General features: G+C 51.9%; 1 protein-coding gene and 1 pseudogene across 2 annotated transcripts in view; one reads left to right on the plus strand and one right to left on the minus strand.

The window, feature by feature from the left end:
* LOC103296950 (multiple coagulation factor deficiency protein 2 homolog) overlaps window positions 1-21,522 on the plus strand; it is a 29,173-nt pseudogene extending 7,651 nt beyond the window's left edge.
* NTN1 (netrin 1) overlaps window positions 1-27,977 on the minus strand; it is a 180,556-nt gene that overhangs the window by 84,882 nt on the left and 67,697 nt on the right. The window lies entirely within an intron of this gene.

Here is a 27,977-nt window from a genome sequence, read left to right on the forward strand (position 1 = left end):
GTCACAAAGGACCACCTCGTTGACCCCTGAGAGCGGCTAATGAGCCAACCCGGCCGGAGCAGGAGAAGAACTTGAGTCTTCCAAGAACAGTGAGCAGGGTGTGCAAGGCTCAGAGCAAGAAGCAGCCTTGCGTGAGGGTGACATCAGCACAGCGGGGCCGGCGGGGAAGGCTGCGTCAGGGGCTGCAGCTGGACACAGGCCCCGAGGTAGGCACAGGTGTGCTGGGGGCGGGGCCCTTTCAGACCCAGATGGCAGCTGATCTCACACACTTTCCACGAGGAAAGACCCGATCAGGGGGAGATGCAAAGACCTGGCAAAGGTGGACAAAGATGGAGTGGAGGAGTCGGGACGGGAAGCAGAGGGTGGGCCTGGGAGAGTCAGGAGTTGGGGACACTGTGTCTCACTGGGTCCCTGGAGCGGATGAGCGTTCGGGGAGAGCGTTCAGAGGGTTTGGTTGAGAGTAATGGGGGTTGGAAGGGCTGGAGGCATGTAGATGGGGTGTTCATTCAGACCCTCTGGGTCTGGGGCCCAGGGACAGGCCTCCCAAACTAGACCATCAAGTCCTGGGACAAGTCTGCTCACCTCTCCCAGGACCCAAAATTGAGTGGCCTGGCGAGGTTCATTTCAGGTCTGCAAATGCCTAGCAAGCAGCCACCACGAAAAAGAGCCCAGGCCGCAGGCTCACCCCTGCGCGCCGTGATGCAGGGGCTGGCTGCACACTCACTCCGCACCCGGCGCGGCCCGGCCCGGCAGGACAGTGAGCGTGGGCATCCGTGCGCCAAAGGGACGACCTGGTTCTCTTCCCTGAGAGCACCGGCTGCGCAGAGGGACGACCTGGTTTTAACGGCAGCGCCATCGTCTACCCTCCGGGTTCTCCATGCCTGCGGCTCAGTAAACCCACCGGAAAGCTTTAAGAAGAAAAACAGGGTTTCCTGCCCCCAGAAGGGAAACCGATCGATCTGATTAATGAGTCCAAGTGAGGTCCTGGCTGAGCAGCTTTTCAAGTTCCCCGTGATAGTAACACACAAGGAGTAAGACTCCCTGATAAGCCAGCCTTTGTCATTCCAGTAAGATCCACAGAGACTGGTCTGAGGAAGAGGCGGCTGCACCCCCAGAAGTGCTAGGAACTTGGGGGGAGGGTGATTCACCCAGTTATCACTAAGGAGGAACTGGCAAGAAACCAGTCGTCGGCGGGCACGAGGAGAGTGTTATCAGCCCCGGAACAAAGGGGCCCAGATGTCAGGGAGAGCCCCATGTCTGTGTTAGTGGGACTTGCACACAGCCACCAGGAAGGCCCTGCACAGACTCCAGGCCACGGCGGCCACGTGCTTTCCAACTCCGACGACAACGATGCAAGGACCCCAGCTCACACCCCGTGGTCACTACAGGTCCAGACAAAACCTGCTGCGCACACCGAAGGCGCAGGGTCACACACAGCCAAACCCCGGGGCACAGGGAGGAGGAGGGCCCTGCCCCGGCTGGGCGGCCCTGTTCCTTCTGCAGCGCGTCCTCAGGAGGGCAGCTGGCCTCGGGCCACAGCTGAGCGGGGGCGGGGGGGACGGGGGACAGCAGCCAGACTTCCCCTCAGGAGGACAAGTCGGGCGAGGAGAAACACCTGGAGCCGCCTGCCAGCGCCCTGCACCTGCCTCCCCAGAGGCCTCCAGAGGAGGCAATTAGCCGTGGCCTCCAGACTCCCCACTGGAGAAGGCCCTCTCAGAGGACCCGGAGCGGACAGGGAGGGGACTAAGCAGTTGCCCAGGGCCTGGGAGGAGTCGGCATGGCTCTGTAGTGAGCATGTGGTCAGCAGTTGCAGGGGAGGAAGAAGTCCTATCAGGCTGTGAGCACGTGCAGTCAGTCGGTGCAGGGGCTTGGCCAGAGCCCTTAACCAATGGCATTTAAAAGGCTCCAGGAGTCAGGCTGGGCCACACTCATTCAGACCTCCGTCAAAGGGAGCTTTGTATTAGACCTGCTGATTCATCTGATAAACGTGCAGGTCAGCTCCATGCCAAAAGCTAACTGCACTCGGCCAGGGGCACAAAGGGCACAGGATGTGGTGGCTGGCTTGAAACGTTCATATACTAGCGCAGAAGGTAGGCATGATCTGGGGGTTAGCCCTGCTAAAGGGAGGGGGGGCATGCGGGGTGTGCACAGGGAAGAAGGGTTCAACGCAAGTGAGGGATGCCTAGGAGCTTTCCAGGAGGCCAAGGGCGAGGGCACTCCTGGCCGGTGGGACAGCAGGAAAAAGGCGTGGAGTGGGACTGGGTAACGTTCCTGAAAGCACATGGCGTGCTAGTGGACAAAGTGAGGGAATAATGAGCCCGGAATGCGAGCACAAGGGGCTGAGAGAGAGGGGAAAAGCGGGTACATGGGCAGGTGATAAAGGGATAAGTGGGTGCTGTAGAGAAACCACCCAGAAAGCTAGCCTTTCAAAGGCCCAAGGGCATGCTCAGATTTCTACTGAGAGAATTTAGACAGAGGCCGAGACAACATCCGTTCATCAAAAAGGAACCCAGGAAATACTGTGGCCAAACAAAGACCAACAGCACACGGCCCTGCCTGCCAGGAGGCCAGGGTCCAGTGGAGGAGAGGCCAGAATGGACCATTTAAAAATGGGGTACATGCACTTTATTCATTCATTCATTCATTCATTCAGTAAATATCTACTGAAAGCTACACACCAGGCACTGTGCCAGGCACAGAGGACTCGGCAGCAAACAAACAGGCCAAAGTCCCTGTGGCCAGACACGGAAGACAGACGATCAACAAGGCACAAAAGAAGCCGTCTGGCCTGTGAGAGGATGACAGTGTCAGGAAGAACAATAAGCAGGAGAGAGGAGAGGGGTCCCGGGTGTCAGAGAGAAGTGTGGTTTTTAAAAGGGGGATCATGGAGGCCTCGTGGAGTAGGTGGCCTGTGAGTAAAGACCTAAAGAAGTGTAGGTGTGAGCCACGCAGACATACCAGGGAAGGACATTTCAGGAGAAGGAACAGCCAGCGCAAAGGCCCTGAGGAGAGAGCGTGCCTGCCAGTCTGGAGGAGTAGCCAGGAGACCCTAACTGCAACACGGACAGGAAGTTAGGGCAGGGACAGAGGAGGGACACGACCCAGCCCCAGGCCGAGGGAGGGCACAGAAAGCTCCCCGATGGATATCAGCAAGCCCAGCCTCGATATTAATGACAGAACACAGCGTCAAGACACTACGATAGTGGGTTACGATGCTCATGGTAGTAGATAAGGACAGCCATGGTGCCACAAGGCCTTGCAAACTTGGGAGGACAGTATGGAGCCTGTGGGCCATTCAGGTGTGGGCTGAGGGCGGGAATCAGGGTGGGGCAAGGGGGGAAAGAGGAGGAGCCCCACTGGAGGTGTCCTTGGCAGCCCCGGGGTGAGGTTGTACACCAGCCTGTGAAGAAGGGGAATGCCCTGAGGTATTTAGGGTCCAAGGGATGTCAGGGACCAAAGAGGAAACCCAGAGGGGGAACAGGTCTGCTTGAGTTTGAGGGGAGCCAGTGGGAGTGGTCCCCTGCTGGGCGGCTGCTCAACCAGCCACAGCTTTGGAGAAAGATCGCCAAGCAAGACTGAAACTCCTGGAGGACAGGCTCTGGGTCTCTGATCGCCTCCCCAGCACCTAGGAGAGGGAAGGACAGGGTCTCCCTCCACCTCCCTTAGTGCTCAGGGTTACCCCCATCTTATAGCCCAGGGGACAAGCGCGTGAAGGCCTGACCTGTGGGAATGACAGAGCTGGAGGAAACCCCTGTCCGACCCATCCCGAAGGCTCTGCCCTTCCCACCCCATCACCTGCCTCCCACGGGTGACAAATCCAAACTCGCCAGCTAACTCACATCAGGTAGAAAACAGGAGAGACGGCCACCGACCAGACCAGCCGGGCCCTGGAGTCACCAGGCTCCCATCGCGGTGTCAGAGCGAGCCCGCGATGGCTTCCAGGGACAGACATCTCTTCCAGAGCGTCAGCACCGGCACCCCAAGGGCCTGCTCCCAAATAGATACCTTCTTCCCGACCCCAGGCCCGAGCCGCCGGGCCACCGGGGGAGGCGTAGACACAACCGCTGGCCCAGAGGGGTCACAGTTTTCAGACTCTTTGTTGAACGAGATTTCATCAATCCTGAGATGCACATTTCTCTAAGGTTCGCATTTCTGGAACCGATGTCGACCAGGCCGTTGGGGTGGCTCACTAGTTACTGGCTGCAAATGAACATCGAAGCCTGCAGCGTGGGAGGGGGCGGCGTGGCAAACACAGGCCAAGGTTCGGGGCAGGTGCTGAGCGGGAATGCTTTGGGGGAATTCCTGATTTCGTTTGCTTTTCCCTGTTAGCAAACCTTAGGCTCGGAAGCACCTCAGTGGTGATGGAATTCACCAGGTCGCTCTGAATGCTGGCGCTCCACCGGAATGTTTCCTCCCGGAGGGGAAAAGCGATCGGGGACACGAAGGTGTCTGGTGAGGGGCAGCAGTCAGACCAGAGGCGCAGCCGCCGAAGCTCGGCATTCTTCCCCTGCACCAGGCAGCGCGCGTCCGCCTCCACTCCCACGGCTCTTCCCTCGCACGGCCGCTCCTGGGGCCTTCCAGATAAAGTGCCTTTTAATGAGGCCCGCTGGCGTCTCCAGCGAACACGCTGTAAACCCAACTCCACGCTGGCTGGAGTGTTTTCCAATTTCCTCAGGTCTGAGCTCTGCAAAGACGTGGCTGAGGGTGTTAATCTCGGCCCTCGCTTTTTTGCTGGAGCAGGTAATGAACGCGGGCGCTGTGCGGGATAGTGTTACTGCCGAAAGGGGCCCGGAGATGAGAGCCAGCCCCCGGTTTTGCAAGCGGAGGGAGGAGGGCCTGGCCCGGTCACTCGGGGTAGCGTCCAAGACGGGGCTGCAGGCCCCTTGGTTCATTTTTAAATTCTCTTTCTTCTGTTCCATAGCACCTCGGATGAACGTCAAATGGGATTTTTTTTTCTTTAGCTCTGGGGACCCTTTCTTTCTGTTCTCAGTGCCTGGAAATTCCAGGAAGGTGCCGATTTTGGTCACGACTGCGCTCGGTGTAGGTGAACTTGATCCAGGCAGCCCTTCAAATGGGGCAGGTATGAAACATGCTAGAGGCCTTGAGGGGACTCCCTGGTAATATACCAAAGGGACAGCCACGTCCAGGACCCTGCGTCCTTCCTCCTCCCAATAACGGAATCCAAGGAAAACATCCAGGTTTAGATGAAGCACATTAGTCTAAAAACGGGGGGTCTGAAGGGGGGGCGGGGGTGAGGGGCACTCCCTCCGCTGTGCACGGGGGACAGATGGCAGGCAGGGAGCCACCTCCACCTCCCTCCTGCGGGGCCCCTCAGTCCCAGGCTGATGCCAGGAGCACCAGGCCCACGGGCCCTCCTTCAGCACCCTCCCATGTCACTGGTGACCCGCAGGAAGGTTCTGGAGGGGGGTAGGTTGGACCAGAAGCTCCGGCTCCCAGACCACAGAGGCCATGGTCGCCTAGGATACCTTCAGATGAACCTGACATTTCTTTCCTAATTCCTAGGAAGATTAACCCCACCTGGGCCACTCCTGTCTCAGTGATGAAATCACTGGTGACGGCTCGTGTTCTCAGGAGATTTCCCACCATTCCCCAGGGCCGGGCTCAGGCTCGTGGTACCTGCCTCTCTGGCCCTCTGAGCACAAGGTGGTTTTTAAGGCCAAGAGTGCCCAGCAGAGGCCAAGTGCAACCAAGGAAATCAGGCAACAGAGCCTGGTCCTTCTCCTCTGCCTCTGCCACCCCCTCTGAGCGTGCCACCCTCCAGCCTACACAGGCTCGCCCAGCACACAGCCGCCACGGCTCTCACCCTTCACCCGTGTCCTCCAAGTGGCACCAAGCTTCGGCGTCCTACAGCCCCTTGGGAAGAACTCAGGGTCACTTCTTAACTTTTGTTTCCACAAGTAGCCCACCAAGTTCTAGGGGCACCACCTCCCACTCCCCAGCTCCTCGCCGTCATCCCATCCACACCCAGGCCTCCATCGTCTCTGAGCTGGAAACTCCCAGGTCCTCCCACAGAGCAGCCAGGCTGACCTTACGAAAATGCAGACAGTATCATATGCCTCGGCTCAACACACCCCTCATTTTCCCTTTGCACGTGGAATAAAACCCATACCCCATCTCTGCCCTCCCACATCTAGCCCCTGCCTGCCTCTCTGCGCCCCCCGCCCCCGACCAGCCTTCACCCTCCCACCTGCCCCACCCGTGGCTGCCTTCCCCCAGTCCCCTTCTTCAGGATGGACACAGGACACAGGGCAGCCTGCTGCACAGCCCCATCCCCCAGGTGAAAGGATCCACTGTCTAAGCGCCAGCCCCTCCCGCCGGCATCTGTGGCCCTCCGCAGGGGATGCTCTCGAGGCCACGCCTCCCGGTGTGCCGGGATGTTCCGCGGGTGCTTGCATCCCGTGGCACCCGCTGTGCCCTCTGACCGCAGCCCTCCTGCCAGTGGTAGGAGCGGGACCCAAGCCCTCCTCCTCCAGGAACCCTCCCCCAGGCTCTGGGCCCCTGCGCCAGGCAAGCCAGAGGGGCAGGCAGAGCCACCTGGAGGCTGCGGTGAGTGTCTAAGCCCCTCCACGTGCCAAGCGGCTTTCATTTCCTTCCCAAACCAAACGTGAAATCCACTCGTCTCCCTGCCTGGCTGCCCGTCAGCCCTTCCTCTCCATGGCACCCACACCGATGGGCCCTATTGAATGCCTTACATGCCATAGTGTTCTCGTATTCTTTCAGATCATCTCCCTTGTCCCCACCCCATTCGTCGTCATCCATTCGTCCTGACTCAGCTTTGGGGTCAGGCGGACTGGGGGTGACTGTGGCCTGGGCGCCTGTGGGCTGGCAGCCTTTGGCGAGCCTCCTAGACCCCGGAGCTCTGGCTTTGTCATCTGTAAGGCCAACGTCACACCGACTGTACACGCTTCTGAAGATCAGGTCAGGTCCCGGGTCCAAGAGCCCAGCACAACAGGGGATAATGATCATTCACATTCGTATTGTCAGCAACGAACTGACTGGGTGTCAGGTCTGTGAAGGTTGTGCAGCGGTGAATACAAACAAGGACAGAAGACTCTCATGGAGCTTGGGGTTTGCTGGAACCATAGGGAAGACAGGCACATACCCAACAACAACAGCAACAATAATAATAATAACTGCAAATCCACATGGGCCAGGCACTGTCATGCTTATACACTGAGTGGCCAGATTATTATGATCTCTGAACGCGTAGTAATCTGGCCACTCAGTGTATAGCCTATATAATAAAAGGCTAATATGCAAATTGTCCCCTCAACCAGGAGTTTGACCAGCAGGCAGGCCAGCCACACCCATGCATGAATTCATGCACCGGGCTATACACACACACACACACACACACACACACACACACACACACATACACTGAGTGGCCAGATTATTATGCGTTCAGAGATCATAATAATCTGGCCACTCAGTGTATATACGAACTCTTTTTTTTTTTTTTAAATATATTTTATTGATTTTTTACAGAGAGGAAGGGAGAGGGACAGAGAGCTAGAAACATTGATGAGAGAGAAACATCGACCAGCTGCCTCCTGCACACCCCCAACCGGGGATGTGCCCGCAACCAATGTACATGCCCTTGACCGGAATCGAACCTGGGACCCTTCAGTCCGCAGGCCAACACTCTATCCACTGAGCCAAACCGGTTTCGGCTATACGAACTCTTTAATCCTTGCAACAGCCCAGGGAAGCATCATTCCCATTCGACAGTGAGGAAACCGAGGCACAGAAAAGTTCAGTCACTGGTCCAGGTATCACAGTAGGGGCACAGTCAGGGTTCAAACGGAGGGAGTCAGGTCCCAGGGTCTGGGAGCTGAGCCTGGATTCTGGCCTGGGCTGACAGAATGAGGGCGCGCACTGGACAGGAAGTTTCTTCTAACGGCCCACAGCATCTACTATCGCACAGGGCACAAAGCAGGCAGGTGCTCGGGAATGTCACTACAGTCTGTGAACAGGAGACCCTGCACGGTTTCCACGGTATCGTCAGCTACTCCCTGGTTGTCACGGGCTCGTCCTCATCGTCACTATCATCGAAGCCATCGCTGGAAAAGAAAGCATGGCTGAGTGTGGTCTGAGGGCCGCCAGGCCCCTCTTAGGCCCTGGGAGTGGCCGAGGCTGCCTTGGAGCCTGGGCAGACCACCCAGCAGGCTGCCCACCCACACGCTCCCTCTGAGTTCAGGAAGTGGAGTCAGAGAGAAGCTGGAGGGAGGAGGCACAGGGAGGACGTGTCTGTCCGACCCACTGTCATGGCAACAGCCCAGCGACGGGAGTGGGGAAGCAGCATCCCTGACTCGCTGGCCTCCAGGTCCTCCACCACATTTCCACCCCGATCCCCCATCAGGAGGGAAAAAGCCAGGACGGTGCCCGGCACACCCAACTAGGGAAGAAAAGCGTCTAGCAGTCAAGAACATGAGTCAGCAGGGGGGGGCTGCTGGTTTTTAAGAAAAACGGATGTGATGAAGACTTGGCCGTGGAACTGACACAGACCTGCCTGAGGGGCCTGGGCTGACACCGACCTGCCTTTCCTGGGCACCGGGCACGGTGCAAGGCTCGGGGCAGGGGACAAGGCAAACACTTATGAAGAGACCTGAGCACTCGCTGGTGCAAATGACAAAGCCATTATACTCAGGACCCCTGAAGAAAAGCCGAAAAAAATAGACTATTTACTCTCACCAGGGCGGGCAGCGACTGTAACATACACAGCGACTTGGATCGACACCGCAAACAGCCCTTCGCTCTGGCGTGTGCTGTGCCGTTCGCAACGCCTCCCGGAGCCTGACAGTGTGTCATCGGCCACAAGAATCAAAACAGTGCGAACTGACATGAGAATAGAGAGAGGATTTAGCCAAACAGAATGCCTAAAGTGAGACCTATTTACTTCACAAACTGAGGGGGAAATTGGGCAGAAGAGGACAGACTGAGTAATAAGTGGTGTCATGGTTACATTTTACTTTCGTACCTTCTACCAAGATACTTCAGACAGATTAAGTGTTTACATGTGAAAAGCGAAACTGCAAAAATTACTAGACGAAACTGTAAGTAAATATTTATAGAATCTTGGGGCTGAGAAGGCCTTGCTACAGGATGACACCAAAAGCAAATATTGTAAAACATATATCTGGATAGATGACAATTTCAAGCTGTCTATGTAAAAAAAGCACACACATTTAAAATTTTAAATAATAATAAAAATCAATAACACCTGAGAGAAATATCTGTAAGACAGAAGATGGGCAGAAAGTTACAATCTTTAATATATAAAGAGTTCATTAAGAAAAAAAGTGGCCGAAACCGGTTTGGCTCAGTGGATAGAGCGTCGGCCTGCGGACTGAAAGGTCCCAGGTTCGATTCCGGTCAAGGGCATGTAACTTGGTTGTGGGCACATCCCCAGTGGGGGTTGTGCAGGAGGCAGCTGATCGATGTTCCTCTATCATCGATGTTTCTAACTCTCTATCCCTCTCTCTTCCTTTCTGTAAAAAATCAATAAAAAAAAAAAAGAAAAAAAGTGGGCCCTGTCCAGTGTGCTCAGTGGTTAGAGCATCAACTTGTGCACCGAAGGGTCTCGGATTCGATTCCCTGTCAAGGGCACGTACCTAGGTTTCAGGTTCGCTCCCCACCCCAAGGCCAGGTCCGGGCATATGTGGGAGGCAACCAGTCGATGTGTCTCACATGGATGTCTCTGTTTTTCTCTGTCTCTCTCTTTCCCTCCCTCGCCACTCCCACTCCCAGGTCCCTCCCTTCCTTTCACTCTCTCTGAAAAAGCATTGGAAAAAATATCTTCATGTAAGGATTAACAAAAAATAAATAAAATGGAGAAGAAGAAGAAGAAAAAGAGATGAGCTCTTACTAAAAAAAATGTATCAATACCCAAAAAGGTAATATACAAAATAGAAACTCACAAAAATGTTCAATCTTCCTTGATAGTTTTCAAAGACATACAAGTTAAAATAACCAAATGCCACTTTTTGTCTTCCAAGTTGGCCAATATTGTTTAGAGTAACTAATGCCCGATACATACAAAGAAACAAGGATAAGCATTCTGGGGACAGCAATAATCAATGTGTATCCAAAGTCTTAAACATGTGCTTATTCTTTGACCTAGCAACCCCACATCCTAGGGATTTATCTGAGAATGGCATAAAGATCCACTTAGAAGGATATTCAACACAGCAAAGCTTAGAATGCAAACATCCAAGCACAGCCCAGCCGGCAAGTTTAAATGTCTGACGGAGGCATGTAGATCCACAGATGCAATCCTACACAGCCACACAAAACCACAGGTTAGCAGACGATTCAACATGGACAGAAGACAAAAATATACCATGTAAAATGCAGTGTGACTGCACGCACAACAGACACACACACGTGGAGAAAGACCTACGAGGCGACAGAGACTCTAGGTATCACTTGGCTGGGAGGAATTCACTGTTACTTGCATTTTCTTTTTCCCCTCTAGTCTATTATCTTCTAACTAGAGGCCCAGTGCACGAATTCGTGCAGCGGGGAGGGGGGCTGTCTGGCCAGCCTGGCCCCAATTGGTGCGGATCAGGGCCAGGCCTGTGGGGGGGGGGGCGGGGCGTGGGGAAGGAGACAGCGGGAGGTTGGCCAGCCAGCCCGCCCTGATCGGCCCAATCGGGCCATGCCAGCTGAGGGGAGGGTTCACGGGTGATTGGCCGGCGGGCCCTGCCCCCAACTGGGGTGGGGGGGCCGATTGAGGACAGGGCCGGCCGTGGGGAGGGGCTGTGGGCGATGGGCTGGCCGCCCCAGCATTACAATCGCTGGCTTTTTATATATATAGATTTTCCTACCACTAACAGGCACTGCCTTTGTAACATGAGAAATGAAACAATAAAGAAGTTTAACTGGAAACAAAAGCACAAGATTAGAGTCTGGGGTTATGCCTTGACAACATGCTCACTTCTCAGTATGTTACACTCCCGAGACCCACTCACATGCTCTAGGGCACAGCAACCCCATCATCTGGTGAGGAGTACCATGGGGAAATTAAAGCCATTGCCCGACCCCCAGCACCTCCCACCCAAGTCACCACTTGCTAGTTATGATGCTAAAAAAAAAAAAAAGTGTAATTCTGAAACTAACCCTGTAGACCCCCAAATGCCTACAACTGAGAAAGGTCATACTCCCCCTTAGCACTGACGGGGACACAGTCCACCTTTCCCACATCAAGAAGAGGGTCCTGGCCCTGGCTGGTTTGGCTCAGTGGATAGAGCGTCGGCCTATGGACTGAAGGGTCCTGGGTTCGATGCTGGTCAAGGGCACAGGCCCAGGTTGCGGGCTCGATCCCCAGTAGGGGGCCTGCAGGAGGCAACCGATCAATGATTCTCTCTCATCATTGATGTTTCTATCTCTCTCTCCCTCTCCCTTCCTCTCTGAAATCAATAAAATTATATTTATAAAAAAGAAGAGGGTCCCTGACAAATTGGAGGGTGTCGGGTGTGTGTGTGTGTGGGGGGGTGATGAAACATTGAGAGGCCTGGAAATGGCAACAAGAGGACTGGTTTAAAGAAGGAGGTGCGATTGCGGGGGGCTGGGGGGGAGAGGAAAAGCCTGGGAGGTGGAGGGCGGCTGTTTTGTGGAAGTGGGAGGGCAGCTGCTCTGTGCCCAGGGAAAAGCATGCTACTGACCAGAGTTACCACCCTGGGCCGGGCCCCGGTGCGGCCGACCAGATCGGGGGTGCTGCAGACCATGTTCCCCACGGGTGCAGAGGCGTGGGAAGGCAGCAGAGCCCCCGCAGCGCGCAGGCGAGCAAGCACGATGCTCCCAGAGCCAGAATATCAATAAGCATAGGTATGCACAGAAATGCCGAGGGTCCCCGAGAGAACGCAGCGCCTGAGCCGAGCGGGGAAATCGCAGAGGAAGCACGCTTCCAGCAGGCGCGGATTAACAGAGAAGATGGGGGAGGAAATAAAAAATAGGAGGCGGCGCCGCTGCCAGATACTGTACTGTGGAAGGAGAAATTACCTACCCCCTGCACAGCGAGGCGAGGCAGGGAGCAGCCAGGGAAGTTCAGGGGGGAAAGCAGCAAAGGGTGGCCACAGGGAGCAGAACCTGAACAGAAAGGGCCTCTAGGAAGAGAGGGAGAAAGCCCTCGGTTGGGAGGAGACAGGAGTTTTATCACTACCAGTGGGGTCATTACCAAGCCGCTGTCCGGACCCAGGCCTGTATGACCGGCTCGTCCCTCCGGGGAATTTTAATTAGGACATCAGCTATCTGCCCAATGTGTCCATCGGGACCCTTGCATCCTAATTTTCCACGCAGACACGGGAAGAACATGCAAACTCCACACAGTGTCCCGGGCATCATTTTTTTTTCCCCAATGTCATAACGATGTTGAACAAAACAACTTTCGTTCTTTGAGGACCTGCTACGCTTGAAATGCTGAGGCCAACCCAAACCTTTGATCAGTCATCACCAAGGACTAATCGACTCTGGGAAAACCTGAGTGTTTTTAAGCAAAAAGAAAATGAAAAGGAAAGCTTATGCTGAGCCAAAGAGCCACCTGAGCGCCAGCGGCTGGTACAAAACAACTCGGGGTGACGCAGGCGCAGGGACAGCAGCCCTGGAGGAGGCTCCCGGAGGGGGTTGGAGGGCAGGACCTGGGACGTCCTGAGGCAGCCCCCAAGACACTGCGTGTGCCAGCCCACCCCGCCACCCCCACCCCCGCAGCAGCCGCGCAGGGGCTTGTGGGTGAGCAGAATCCAGGTCCCACCACAGGGACTTGGGGCAAGAAACACAAACAGTCCGGTGGGTATTTGGCCTGTGGTTCCAGCCTCTCCCGAGTGGGGAAGTATTTGAGGGGAACATAACGCCACCAGCTCTGCATGCCTGGTCATTCATGCAGTGCCCCCCATTTCCTTCGCTCAGGTAGGTGAGAAGTCGGGCAGGCAAGTCCTGGGGACTCTCCCAAACAGTAGCTCCCCACGTGCAAGGCCTTCTTCCAAGCACGACGGAGAACTAGCTCACCAACTTAAATAGACGGACATCTGAACAGACATGCCTCCGAAGAAGATACACAAGTGGCCAATAAGCCCATGAGAAGGGGCTTACCACCACTAGCCGCCAGGGAAATGCACACCAGAGCCGGGCCTAGCAGAGTGTCTGGACTCAAAAGAGGCAAATACTAACCAGTGCTGGTGAGGACGGGGGAAGTGGAGCCCTCGGGCGCTCCTGGTGGGAAACGTCAGATGGTGCCGCCACTTTGGGAACCTGACTGGCAGCTCCTCAAGAAGTGAAACATAGAGCCCCCCCCCCGCCCTCCCCCCCTCCCCTCCCCGCCCCCAGTCCGGTCTGGGGTGAGAATGGGAGGAGGTGGAGCTACAGACTTGTGGGAGCCCCGGAGGACTCTGGTACTTGCAGAGCTCCTGCTACCGCATGACAAGTCATTCCAGGTCAGGACCATCCAAACGAATGCTTGCTGAGAATGAACCCCTTGGCCAGAGCCCTGCAAAGGCTGTGAACACCCCCCACACCACCACCAATGCCACCAGGGTGCTCACTCTCCACCGAACCCCAGGCCTGTGGAGCCCCCATGAGAAACAAGGCTCGGGAGGCCAGCTCTGGCCTCCGCCAGCCTACTGGGAGCCACCCTGGCCAGGGAGCTGTTTCACGAATTTTGTTTACTACAATCCCAGGACAAACTAGAAAGTTCTCTTGATTTTATTTGCTAATGTTTTTAAATTGATTTTAGGGTGAGAAGGAGAGGGGGAGGGGGGAGAGAGGGAGATAGAGAGAGAGAGAGAGAGAGAGAGAGAGAGAGAGAGAGAGAGAGAAATATCGCTCCATTGCCTCCAGTACGCACCTGACCAGGGATCGAACCAGCGACCTTTTGGTGCATGGGACAACATTCAACCAACTAAACCACACCGGCCAGGGCTATTTATGTTTTTAAATCAACTCACAGAGATGTCTAGCAAAGAACATTTTAGTAATCAAAGTAATTTTAATTGCATAAGCATCACTGGTTCATGAGGAAATGTCAAACCCAGTAACACTGATTTGAAAATGAGATAAACTCAGAAGGGTACATTAAACTCTATTGATGTTAGCTGGGAAAGTTAAAAGACAATAAATTCTGTTTGGGCAATAAATAATATATTGGCATTAAAAAAGAGAATTAACTTAGTCCTCATATCCCTTTGAGGTAGGCACTGACATTAATCCCCTTTTATTTTTTTAAGTTATTTTTTAATGTATTTTTATTGATTTCAAAGAGGAAGGGATAGGGAGGGAGAGAGAGAGAGAGAAGAAACATCAATGATGAGAGAGATCATTGATCAGCTGCCTCCTGCACGCCCCCTACTGGAGATGGAGCCCACCACCTGGGCGCGTGCCCTTGACCGGAATTGAACCCTGGACCCTTTAGTCCACAGGCCGACGCTCTATCCACTGACCCAAACCGGATAGGGCTTAACCCCCTTTTTACAGGTGAGGAAACTGAGGCACAAAGAATTCTGTGCCCCCGGGCACTTGGCCAGGGGCAGAGCCTGGATGAGAGGCGGGCAGTGTGGGCCACACTCCCAAGCGCCCGCCGCTGGAAACTGCCTGCAGCCTGAGAGGTGGCACCTGCCCTTCCCTGCAGCACAGAGAGGCAACGGGGCAGGTCCGCGGCCTCCCAGGCCTTCCCAAAGTGTCCGGACAGGTGGCTCCCTTCCCCGCTGTGGACGCTGCCACCCACCCCGAAGGTCTGGGGGTCAAGGTGAGCGGGCACAGCCCCGCACAGGCAAGGCTTCTCCCTGGCGCAGACCAAGGGGCAATGGCTCTGTCTGAGGCTCCGTCTGTCCTCACGCTGCAGAAACGCACGGGCCTGACTCTTGGCCTTGGCCCCCCAGCCACTCCGCAAGGGCTGCAGCCCCCGCTCGGCCTCCCCTCGGGAGCAGGAGCCTCTGCCTTCCCCCCGGCGCAGCCGCCCCGCTCCGGCTCCCGATGACAATCTGTTTTATGTCCTCTGCCTCCCTGCCCGTTTCTCGGCTTTCTCTCTATTCATGCGCAGTTTCCTCAGACGCTGCATTTTTTCCTATAACATCATGTCTGATCCAGACTTTCCTAAAAGCACCCTTTCACACCTCGCCGCTTCCCCGGGCCGCTCCAGCTGGGCTGGACCCGCACCGAGGCCCCTCCTCCAGCAAGTGGGGGCCATCTCTGCCCCTTCCCACACCCCATTCACGGAGCCACAATACACATTTTCATATCAAAAGCCACCCCTTGCACCCCGGCCACAAATCCTTCCAGAAAGCAGACAAAATGTACTCCATCGGCGATAAATAAAATAGATGGGATGCGCTCAGCACTCAAAAATATTCCTATCCCGTCCTTGTCCTTTAATGCAGCATCATATCCTCCGAACGCCTGCTTCTGTGGACCTTCAGAACAATCCATTTCTATCGCCTCCTCCGGGGAGGAGGGGGGCATTGCGCCACTGTCTCTGGGAAAGGCGGTCCCCAGGCCACACAAACAGGACTCTGTCCCCGGAGGCAATTGGAAGCTGACCTTCTGGGACCTTCTAACGTGACAATGAGGACGTGATGGATGGCAGTGTTCTCTGGCCCTGTTTTCAAGCTGAAGCAAACACCCTCTTCCTCAGCTCACAGAAAGGCCTGGGATTTCAACTTCGGAAACAAAATAGGGGTGAGTCCGTGAGACGTGGAAGAGAAAGGGGGCCGCGGGGAGGGGCCCGGGAGGAAGCCCCCGCCGTCGCAGCCGCTCCTCCGTGGTTCACACACTCAAAGGCTGGCAGACACTCCAGGGACCTCTGCTTGACCTTCTGAGCAAAAGATGGGCAGCTGAGGCCCGTGAAGTGAGAGCTGGCGAAGGCCACCCAGCTAGTGGCGGGGGGAAGGGGGGGTGGTCAAAACTGGGGGCTGCTTCCCCACCCCACGAAGGCTCTGCCCGAGACGCCGCACCGCCTGCCTGGCCCGGGAGCACCTGCTCGTCGTCTGGGTTCTGCTGAGCCACTTGCCTGTGTGGACCAGGATCTGAGAAGCTCGCAGCCTCTTCTCCAAGAACAACAGAGCCCGCGCCAGCACCGTGAACCAAGACGCGGAGACCCACGGGCGGCTTTCCGGGCCTCTAACAGCTCCCACACTCTGCCCCGGAGAAACGAATGCGGAGGCTGAAGGAAGGGCCACCCGCACTGCCTCCGGGGCCTCCACCCTATCGCTCGTGTTTGCCTTGTTTCTGAGAGGAAAATGCTCCAGACGCTCACAGAGAGGGAGACTGGGTCCCTTCCTCTGAGGCCTAGGAGACGGGGAGGACCTCACTCCTATTCGCCCCCAGTCTCTCTCCCTCGCACCAGGGCGAGAGGCAGCAGCCCATCCAAGGCTGCCCAGAGCCTCTGGGGGCCTCCTGGGGGCTGTGAACTCAGAGAATGCCAGAGCCAGGTATCACGGGCCCTGGGAAAGATGACTTAGTGCAAAGAGCTCGCTCCGCCTGCCTCCTTGCCTTCTGAGGCCTCCTGTGGTGTCTGCGAAGCTGGGTTTAAATGGACTCCAGCACAGGCGTGGGAGCATTGAGAGCATTTAGCAAACTCTCCGGATCTCAGCGGGATCTATCCAGCTCCAGGAACTCATGGACAAGGACAGTCTCAGCAGAGATGTGGCTTTCTCTCCCCAACTTAAGCGCTGGGAAGGAACCCGTCTAACTGCTCAGAGAGATGCCTGTGTACCCCAGCCCGACCCCGGGGAGATGTGCTAAGCCGACACCAACAGAATGGATCTTTGCAGAACCCCACAGAACTGCCTCCACCTCCTACACTCCCATCCAAACGCAGAGGTTTTCTCAAAAGCCTTGAGCTTCCTGAATCCGTGTCAACACACCTTCTGATCCACCTGAACGAATGAGCTCACGTGCCTTAGTGCGTCCTTCTCCCACTTCCGCTGGCCCCTCGCCTGTGTCACAGTTCCCACCCTTAAGAAGCTGGGCTGGAGGATGGAGAGGAGTTGAGGCAGACCCAGGAACAGAAGGATGGGGGCGAGGCGCAAGCCCAGGCAGGGGGCCCCACCTCCACCACTTCTCCTCACAGGAAGAATGCCCTGAGCATCTCACACACACGGCAGGTTTTAGAAATACAAAGGCTGGCTTCACAGCCTGAGGAGGGAGATGGCCACAGACACAGGTGAGTAAGTGCTGCCAGCCAGAGAGGACCAGGAGCTACTGGAGAACAGAGGAGGGAGTGTACCAACAGTCCACACTGACAGTGCCTTGTTTTCTGTACCCCTACTTTAATATTTTTAACTCAAGTTAATACAATTTTTTGCACAAAATCAAACACTACAGTAGCATAAGCATGTCGAATACTAAAAAGTAACATCTATCCCACCTTAAATACCTTAATACAGTCATCCAGGCCTTTTTCTAAGTAAGCAAGTACTTAAAAGAGAAAAGGAATTAAAAACATCATATGCTCATGCTATTTTATTTTATTAAGTTTTTTTTATTGATTTCAGACAGGGAGAGGGAGAGTGAGAAACATCAATGATGAGAGAGAATCACTGATCGGCTGCCTCTTGCATACCCCACACTGGGGATCGAGCCTGCAACCCTGGGCATGTGCCCTCGACCGGAATTGAATCAGGAACCCTTCAGTCCACAGGCGACGCTCTATCCACTGAGCGAAACCAGCTAGGACTGCTCATGCTATTTTAAATCCTGCTTTTTTCCTTACTCCTTTTAAGTTAATAAATAAGGCACAGTATCTTAATAACCAAATCATACATATTTCACATTATAGCTAATTAAAGAATCTAGTGTTGGACGCATTTTCTGCTCCTCACTGTGTGCCGTATGGATTTTGATCCTGCAATTAACTTTTTCGTTTCCTTGTAATCCTTCCCTATTTTCCATCTCCACTTCCATCTTATCCCGAGGCCTTCTAATCTCAGACTGTCCTCCCCTGAGGAGCATGCTGGCTTTGCTTGCACATAGAAATCATCTTCTTGCCATTTGAGGGTGCCAATTTCCGGGCACTCGCTCCTGGATCTTATGGTGCAATCATCTCCAGGGTGGGCTCTTTCAGATTCCGTTGGTTCTCATTATTCATGGCAGTTATAGTCTACTAGAAGCCCAGTACACAAATTTGTGCACAGGTGGGGTCCCTCAGCCTGGCCAGCAATTGGGGCCGATCAGGGCCAATTGGGGATGCAAGAGGTTGGCTGGTTGGGGGGAAAGGTCTTGGGAGGTTGGCTGTGGGAGCACACTGACCACCAGGGGGCAGCTCCTGAGTTTAGCGTCTGCCCCCTGGTGGTCAGTGTGTGTCATAGTGACTGGTCTACCGGTTGTTTGGTCGTTCGGTCACTTAGGCTTTTATATATATAGTATATAGATAAGGCTGCTGGGGACACTCTATTAGCAAATTCTGAACCATTGCTCCTAAGAGAAATATAGAGTTAGGCTCCTGCAAGCCTCTGGTCACATCTTCACACATCGATCAATACTGAACCTTGTTTTACGTGTGTTCCTGTTTAAAGACACCTTATTTTACACACACTGCTGCTTCACTTGCATGGAAGTCATGGCCAACAGCAGCCTAACTCATGCCTGAGGGAAGCCTATCTAACACGCATGTTTTTTTTCTCCGTGAGGCACATCACAGCCTCTTGTGCCTTGGGACATTAGACAGAGCCACACACGTGGGGCCATTTTAAACAGTGACATCATCAAGAAAAAGCACGGAAGTTCAGAAAACACTCCGAGCTGAAACAAGAGGGCAGAGCCTGGCCCGGCTCCCCCTCAGCTGGGGTCGTGCACATGGCTGACCCAGGTTCCTAGCTGCCCTGCTCAGCCCACGGTCACTGGGAAAGGACCACGAGTCTTGCTTTGGGGGTCATGAATAGTTTAGTGAGTAACGTGGCAAATATGAACTCCACAAATAATGAGGGTCAGCAGTGCCATTCTTTCTCCTTGGTTCTGTTCTATTTTCTCAGTGGGTCCTATTTGTTTTCCCTTTACTTATCTTCAAAAGGGCAGAACCTGCAAAGTTTAACATCTGAGAAGGGACAGAGCAGCCCGCCCTTGGCTCTGTCCTGCCCACTTCTGCAGGGGTACACTCACCTGCTCAGCTCCACCACAAGGGACCAGTTGTCAGCCACTTCCAAGGCGCTGCATGGCTTCTACCTGCTCACCCAAGGGTATTCCTTTATTCCCACCACCTGTCTTCGGGGACTGTGAATCCGACAACCTACATGCCCAACAAGTACAGCTCTTTCTGTCTGGGGGAATGGTACCTCCCAGAATACACACCTCTCTCGGAAAGTACTCTTCCTCCTCTACACCCTCCCAGCACTGCACCCCACACACACTCACACATGAGCACAGACACCCTGCTGTTAGCTAGCTGCTCCCTGGGATTCATGGAGTTTGCCTAACGTAGTGGGTTGAACAGTCCAAAAATATATGTCCATGTCCTAGTTCCCAGTGCGTGTGAATGTGACCCTACGTAGAAGCAGGGTCTTTGCAGATGTAATTAAATTAAGGATCTCGATGTGAGATTATCCTGGATTTAGGGTAAGGAGGAGACACAGAGTCGCACAGAAGGGAAGGCCGTGTGAAAAAGGAAGCAGAGCCTGGAGCTCTGTGTCTCTGAGCGTTGCCAGCAGCCACAGACACTAAGAGAGAGGCATGGACCAAATCCTCCCTCAGAGCCTCCAGAAGAAACGACCCTGCCAGCACTTTGATTTTGGGTTTCTGGCCTCCTGACTGTGGAAAAATAAATGTCTGTTGTTCTAAGCCACCAGGCTGAGTTAATCTCTCACAGCAGCCCTGGGAAACCAGCACACCTAGATTCAGAAAGATGGAGGAGGTGGGGAGAAGGGAAGGAATTCTGCTCTGCCCACCTCCAGGGGCAGCAGCTAAAGGGATTTCGGGTTTTCTCCCTGATATAGAAGCTGACATTCTGAGCCCAGCCGCTCAGATGGTGGGGAAGCATCATTCTGCCCTCATTCAAACATTGGCATGAAGCAAAACCAGGTCAGAGGACACAAGGACAGAGGGAAAAGTGACAATGACAGACTAGGAGGAGATAATGGCACCACATATAACAAAGAATTGTAGCCAGAATACATAAAGAACACCAACAAGTAAACAAGAAAAGACAACCCAAAAGAGAGAGCGCGCGCGCACACACACACACACACACACACACATACACACGAGTGCGTGCAATGAGTGTTCACGTTACAGAAAGGAAACCTGAATAGCCAACCTCACTAATAATCAGACATATGCAAATTAAAACAACAATGCAAATGTAAACAATATACCCACTGGACTGGCAAAAATCTACAACTCTGATAAGGTCCAGTGTTAGCTAAAATGGGGAAATGAAAACTTCCATGTAGAGCTGTTGGGAACTGGAGATTCACCTTAGCAATCTGACAAATATTGCTGGAAATAGCCAAGCAATTCTGCATCTCGGTGCCCCTCCTGGAGAAATCTCACACAACCCCGGGAAGCACAGGCAGAGCTGCTGATGGCAGCAATGTTTACAGTAAGAAAACACTGGGGGCGGGCTGCATGGCCATCAATAGGAAATGGACAAATGATTTGCAGCTTGTTTATACACGGTCCTATCATATGACCCTGAAAAATGAATGAAGTAGAGCCTGATGAAGCAACATGGATCCATCTCAAAAACACAGCAAATTGCAAAAACACATCTGGCGTGACAGCCTTTAGAGAAACTCATTAACTCATAAACAACGCTCTGTGCTGTGCACAGACACACATATGTAGTAAAAGTTGAAAAATATGGAAAGATAAATCAACTCTACTATTTGTCTCTGGAAGAGGGGAGTTTCATGGAATGAACAGGAAAATGAGAGGTACTTCAAAGGTACTGTACCAGCGATGTTCTCTTACTTAAAAAAAAAAAAAAAGTTAAAAGAAAGACATGGAAGAATGTATGTGAGATAAAGTGTTCTGAGAATGCCAGAGGACAGAGACTTCCACCTCCTTCTACCTGAAAGTGGTGGCTCTGGGGCTTTGAAAGATAAATGGGGGTGGGGGTGGGGGGCGGTGAGCAGCGAGAGTGCCAGTGACTGAGATCTCTGCATCTGCGCAGAACCCCCTTCTGTGTGGCTTGCTCTGGGCCCTGTGTGCCCCAGGTGCCAGGGCCCAGGAGCCCCAGGGCTGGCTCCTCCCATCGCAGCAGCACAGGCCTGGATAAGAACACAGTGCACCACGAAGAGCACGTCATGGAACATCCAGGTGTCATCGACAAACCAGATGTCCCCACCAGAACTGCAGCTCCATTATTTCAAAATGCATGATTATGATGGCGGTGATTTGCTTGACGGCCTAGAACTATCCACAGCCATCGCTCATGTCCATAAGGAGGAGGGGAATGAGCAGGCACGACTGATGAGTGAAGAGGAACTGGTTAACTTAGTAGATGCTGTTTTAAGAAAGTATTATGAGAACAATCATGGGTGCAACCACAACCCTGAATTTGCAAAATCACTACAGTAGACACTTTTTGACGATCTCTTAGTTGTTATGCAAACGTGCCCCATTCTAAGGTGATTGAACACCTCTGGTAATACAGAATAACTCATTTCCAACTACTGCTGAAGTACTTTGGTCAAAAACTTAGTAATTGTTACACTGAGATAAGAAAGAGAAATAAAAGAGAAGAGAATAGGGCATGCTATAGTCCCCAAGTACAGTTAACTCTCCTGTTGGACAAGGGTTTGATTAAAGAATCTTTTCAAGACTGTTGGCTAACTGGAGCTGAGTACTCAGGAACAGGACTAGAGAATACTGCTGTTCTCTTGGTTTTAACTCACGCTACCTGAAAAGCAAGATGAGCTTTGCCAAGTGGACACACTTTCAGTAACAGGGAAGGAATTGAATGAATGCCAAACCTTTCCCCTTGTGGGTCCTGTCTCTTCAGGTAAACGTGGTCAGTAATCTGTAAAATTCCCCTGGCCTACGTGATCACTTGCCTTGGGTACGTGAGTATACACAGATGTCAAACACGGAGCTCAGCCAGCCACAGAGTCCGTATCTTCTGGCATTTTGGATATGACACAACACTGACCTGAGTGGTTAACCTTTTTCAGTATGTTATGAAACTACTGCCATATCCTTCAATTTTATTTCTTTTATGTCTTCTTCAACCTGGGAGAGACCTTGAATTTTTTTAATATATTTTTTTAATTGATTTCAGAGAAGAAGGGATAGGGAGAAAGAGATAGAAACATCAATGATAAGGGAGAATCATCAATTGGCTGCCCCTGCACGCCTCACACTGGGGATTGAGCCCGCAACCTGACCGGGAATTGAACCGTGACCTCCTGGGTTCATAGGTTGATGCTCAACCACTGAGCCACGCCATCTGGGTGAGAACTTGAATTTGAAAGTGTTCTCTAAACAATAGCAATGTTTTAGCTCTCTTAATATTTCTATATAACTCTTGTTTCTAGGGTTTCACTTTTGCAGTTTAAAAACTTAGGAATGCAAAGATTCATCCCTTTTGCTGATACAGCGGGGATAAAACTACTAGCTGCTGTAGCCTAAGTGAGAAGTGAAAAGGTCACTCAGCAAGCACAGTGATTAGCCAAATATAACCTGATACAAGTTATATTTGGAAGGAGTGTTGTTTAAATGACCTCTTCTAGCCTAAATACACGAATTCTTTCATATCAGGGAAGATTAGAAAAAGAAGCCTAAAAAGTCTTAGCAGTGTGACTCTCAATAGTGATTGAAAAGGAGAAGCAGCAGCAAATTGTAATTTGGTTTACTGAGTGTGATGGACATGCTGTGATATAAAATCTAAAATGATAATTGAATGGGGGGAAACTGCACCAATCTTTCTGTAAGAAGTATAGAGACTTATTTTCTTTATTAAAGTATCCTTATAAGAAAACATAGGCATTTGTAAAAATGGCTTCTTATGTCAAACATTTGTGAAATTAGAGCTAAATGGTAAACTACCCTTGTAAAATATAACTATTTTGAAAAATTTATATAATGAATTCTGGATATATGACAAATAGAACTGATGGAACAAAAAATAAATAAATAAAAGTAAATAGGTGGGGATTGGGAGTTGGGTCTGAGAATAACTTCCATAGTACCTACTCCTGCTCATTTGGGTATTCTCGGCCAGTCTCATTTGCTATGTTTACTTAATAATGCTTAAGTTCTCAAATTTTAATATAGAAGTAAAGGAGTTGAACACTCTATCTTTCGAGGCAAAACTACAGAGGTAGTGGCTGTGTGGCTGCGGATTATTGGATTAACATCCAGGGGCTGGAGAGCTGGAAATCCTTCTCTGACTCCCTTGCAGCTAGGTTGTGTGTGATTTGGGCTTTGCCAATTAGGGTTTCATGTGAATCAGCAGGAGACAGCCAGGGCAAAGGCAAGGTGGGGCATGGTTCCATGGGATGAGCTATGTGGAAGGTGTGGTTCTGGAGCTGGCAGAGATGGCTCCACTACTGGGTTCTGAAACTTCCTGATTGTGGCAGGCAGCAGTTCCCTTGGTGGGCTTGTTCTTGGGGTGCTTTGGTGATTTGAAGCTTTTTCTTCAGCCCTCCCAACAATTCTGAGAGTTATCTAAATTATTAAGTGAATCCCTTTCTGCTTAAGTTAGTGGATTCTGTTATTTGTAGGTAAGAACCCTGACCATGGCAAGTTCACTGAATGTTTCTTATTATCAAGCCCATGGATTTTGACTACATGTTTTTTTCTCGTTAGCCCACAGTCCCTGTGCTAAGATTTCTTGCCACTATGATTAAACCATATTTGACAAATAAATTAACCAATGAATAAATGAGTTTCAAGCATTTATGACAAACAGCAGAAAGAAAACATCCAAAAGATAATGTTAGGCCAGGGTTTGGCGAGGTTTTTAATGTAAAGGACCAGATAGTGAATATTGTTGGTTTTGCAGGCCATACCGCTTCTGTCTCAGTAACTCAACTCTGCCCTTGTAGTGTGAAAACAGCCATGGACAGTATGCAAACAAGTGAGTGTGGCTATGTTCCAATAAAACTTTATTTACAAACATAGCTGGCTGGCTGGATTTTACCCATGGACCATAGCTTGCCAAGCACCCCCCACACACACACCATAAGTTAAAAGAACAATAAGCCAGTCACCAAGTGACCCTAACCTGTGGGGAAGTAGGGACAAGTCAGCCATCCCCTGAACGTCTACGTCCCATTCCCAGCCGAATGAGCCACAGATCTAATCCAGTGTCCACATGTTTACTCAGGACTCCTCCCCACTCCAGACTTTCTCTTTCTCTTCAAATGTATAGTCTGCAAACAATCATAACTAAGGAGATAGTGTCCATATGTCCTTCACTTTGGTTTTTTTGGCAACAGCATAAATCACACTTACTTGAGCATTTAGGATTCTTTTCTCTCAACTGGCTGAAATATACAGAATTTCCGTTTCAGCCTTTATAATTAAAATACAATTAAAATGCATATGGGAACTTAAACTGATACAGACATTAGCATTTATACTATAAAAATGTCTTCATAAACTTTAACATATGGTAATAATAACTGAACAGATTTGGCACTTATCAGGATAACTTCTGCACCAGAACCATAAAATTTGGACAACGTCAGAAATACAAAATGTACTACAGTTTCACCTAACTTCCCCAGTGTAAATAAGTGTGATGGTGGAGTCGCATGGGCCTTGGTCCAAATTCCTTCTCTTCCTTCATCTACATGAGTGACTGAGAGCACATCACCTCTCTTCCCGAGCCTTGGTTCCTCAGCTTTATTTGAGTGTGTGGTTGGTGTGACAAGTGAGATAACCTGCATAGATCCGAGTAAACGCCTGAAAAAGGGTCAGTGCTGTGATGATGATGACAGAACAAAATATGTTTTGAAATGTCAGCAACTAGATGGCAAATTGGTGATCAGAACCAAGCCCACAGCATTTCGGGAATTCAGCTCTGAGCTAACTCTGAGGCAGGTCTCCGTCTTCACAATTCTACCATCTATGTATATAAAAGGCTAATATATTGCAAAGTGTTCCCTCGGGAGTTCGACCAGGAGAACGGGAGTTCAATTGCTCACTATGACGTGCACTGACCAACATGGGGTGGTGCGGAACAAGGCAGGTCACCAGCGGCAACGGTGGCGGTGTGCGGGCAGCAAGGGAAGGAGGAGGCGGAGAGGTGGGGAGGCTGGGGACCTGATTGGCCCTTATCACAGGCCAGGCCTAGGGATCCTACCTGTGCACAAATTTCATACATCGGGCCTCTAGTCCTTCCATAATAGCTCATGCAAAACTTCTGTCTCCAGGATACAAAATGCAAATGGAAAGACAAATCCCTAGTACCAAGAGTCAGGTCCTAACTCTGCCCCATCTCACCTACACAGCAGGTAGAAAGTCCCACCTCTGCAATTAAGCACCTGTGGGATCACAGACAAGCCACTTCACCTCTCTGTGGCCCATTCAGCGCTCCTCATGTGAATCACCTGGAGAGTCTTATTAAAATGCACGTTCTGATTCAGTGGGTTTGAGGTGGGGCCCAATAATTTGCCTTGCTAACAAGTTCCCAGGAGTGCTGAGGCATCCTCGGGCCACACTTTGGGAACCACAGATCTAGAAAGCCACTTGTCCTTCCCCCACCCCACCCCCAGACTAGCATGCTTTGGTCAGAACATTAGGACATATCTACTCATCATTCATTCATTTCTTTGTCCTTCTCTTCAACCCTCTCCCCTTTTTCTCTGTGTGGCCTCCTTATCTCTCCCAACCATGGGTTAGGGTACGGGATCCCCACAGTTCCTAAAGACCCAGAGATAGGTTGGCTGTTCTCCATCAACAACATGGAGGAAGGGGTTGGGGATAGAAAGAGAAAGGTACAGAAGGAGAGAGGCAGGGAGGGAGGAAGGGGGAGAGAGAACAACAACAAAAAAAACCTCTTAGGGGCAAACACTGTTTCTCCTTAGCCTGGAGCCCTTGCCCCCACCCCTCTCTCCATGGAGAAGGCAGGCATAATATTAAGGAACTCCCACGTCTCCATAGATTTATAACAAAACCATCAGAGTAGGAAAATTATTCTGGGTGAATGCCACTTACATCCACCTGCCGACTGAGAACATTCTTTCCTCGGCCCAAAAATGTTCTTAAGCCTTTCCGGGCTCCAGATCCTCCAGAGAGGCGGCTGGCTGCCTACAAGACAAGTCTGGGTGGGGCTGGGAGAGGAAGAGCCGACTTCCTAGGCCCCGGCAGACAGAGTGGCCTGAGCTGACCAGCCAGAGGCTGGCCCAGAAGTCCAGGTGTCAGGAGGAACCTTTTCTGGAAGCCCTGTCTCTGCTGGTCAACGAATCACATGGTGTCTCCCACTGCCAAGTGGACACTCAGAACAAAACACCTGGCCGCACAGCTGCCCAGGGTTCCAACCCAGACGGGAAGCATGAGCTGTGCCCCCAACGGGCCCCGGGTCCAGGGTGCTTCCCCGGGACCCACATGGTCAGCAGGGCCCCTACTGCCACAGTAGCCCTGGCGACAGGTCCCCCACCCTTGCCCCACTTGGAGGCACTGACTGTGATCCGGGCCTGGCCCTGGAGTGCCGAGGAATGTGACTCTGACTGAAATGCCCTGTGGGCAGCCAGCCCTGGCTGGCCCATCAGGACTCTGGTTCCAACCTCTCACTCTACAGAACAGTCCCACATGGGAATTCCTGCCCGTCCCAGGCCAAATGCCTCCTGACGCCTCCTGTCTCCAGGACCTGACGGGAATGCTGCCCTGAGCTCAGAAACCAGCCAGACCAGGGTGCTGGGCCAGCGAGACAGAAGTTCATTCCGGCTGGCATGAGCACCCTCAAATGTGCCAGTTTCGACATGCCAGCCTGCTTGCCCGATGATTCTGACCCTATTGTTACCTCCAAGGTCGCATGGGGCCTTCTCCACCCATCGGGATGTTTCCAGAGCCCCTCTCACCCAAGCTCCCTCCCTGCGCTCAGCAGCGGCACTGCCTGCCAGAGCTTCTCACTGGCCCCTCGTCAGAGTTGGCATTGTGCTGTCAATAATTATTTATAATCATTTACTTTTTTATTTGAGTAAAATATACACTACAGAATCTACCATTTTAACCATTTTTTAATGTCACAACTAAGCGGCATTGAGTATACCCACACTGTTGTGCAACCATGACCACCATGTCATCCCCGGAACGTTTTCATCTTCCCAAACTGAAACTTCATACCCATTAAACACTAGCTTCCCCGTTCCTCCCGCCAGCCCCTAACAACCACCACTCTACCACTCTCTCTCTCTATGAATTGGACTCCTCTATGAACCTCACGTAAGTGGAATCACACAGTATTTATCCTCTTGTGTCTGGCTTATTTCACTTAGCATAATGTCTTTAAGGTCCCTCCATGAATAGCATGTGTCAGAATTTCCTACTTTTTAAGGCTGGATAATATCCCATTGTATGTATGTATGTGTATATATTAGTGTGTGTGTTTTCATTCATCTGTCCATGGACACTTGGGTTGCTTCCACCTTTCAGCTAATGTGAATAATGCTGCTATGAACATGGATGCACAATTAGCCATTCAAGTCCCTGCTTTCAATACTTTTGCATATACTAGTATACCCTGTCAATTACTTTTTAATGTGTTCTTTACATATAATATTTGTCAGAAAATTGCTCAGGTAAGTGTACTGTCCATGGAATTTTCCCAAACTGAACATGTCCGTGTAACAGCACCCAGATCAAGAGCCACTTCCCCCGAGGGCCCTTCACGTCACCACCACCCCAGACAGCCACTACCCTCCATCCAACCAGGGAAACCGATATCCTGTCTTCTAACAGCATGCATTCGCTTAGTTTGCCTGTTTCTACACTTCACATAAGTGGAGTCACATAGTGTGTGTCTGGCTTTTTTTACTCAGCATCGCATTTGTGAGGTTCAGCCAGCTGTTGCATGTAGCTGTGGGTTA

The sequence above is a fragment of the Eptesicus fuscus genome, chromosome 20 (assembly GCF_027574615.1).
Source record: "Eptesicus fuscus isolate TK198812 chromosome 20, DD_ASM_mEF_20220401, whole genome shotgun sequence".
NCBI lineage: Eukaryota > Metazoa > Chordata > Mammalia > Chiroptera > Vespertilionidae > Eptesicus > Eptesicus fuscus.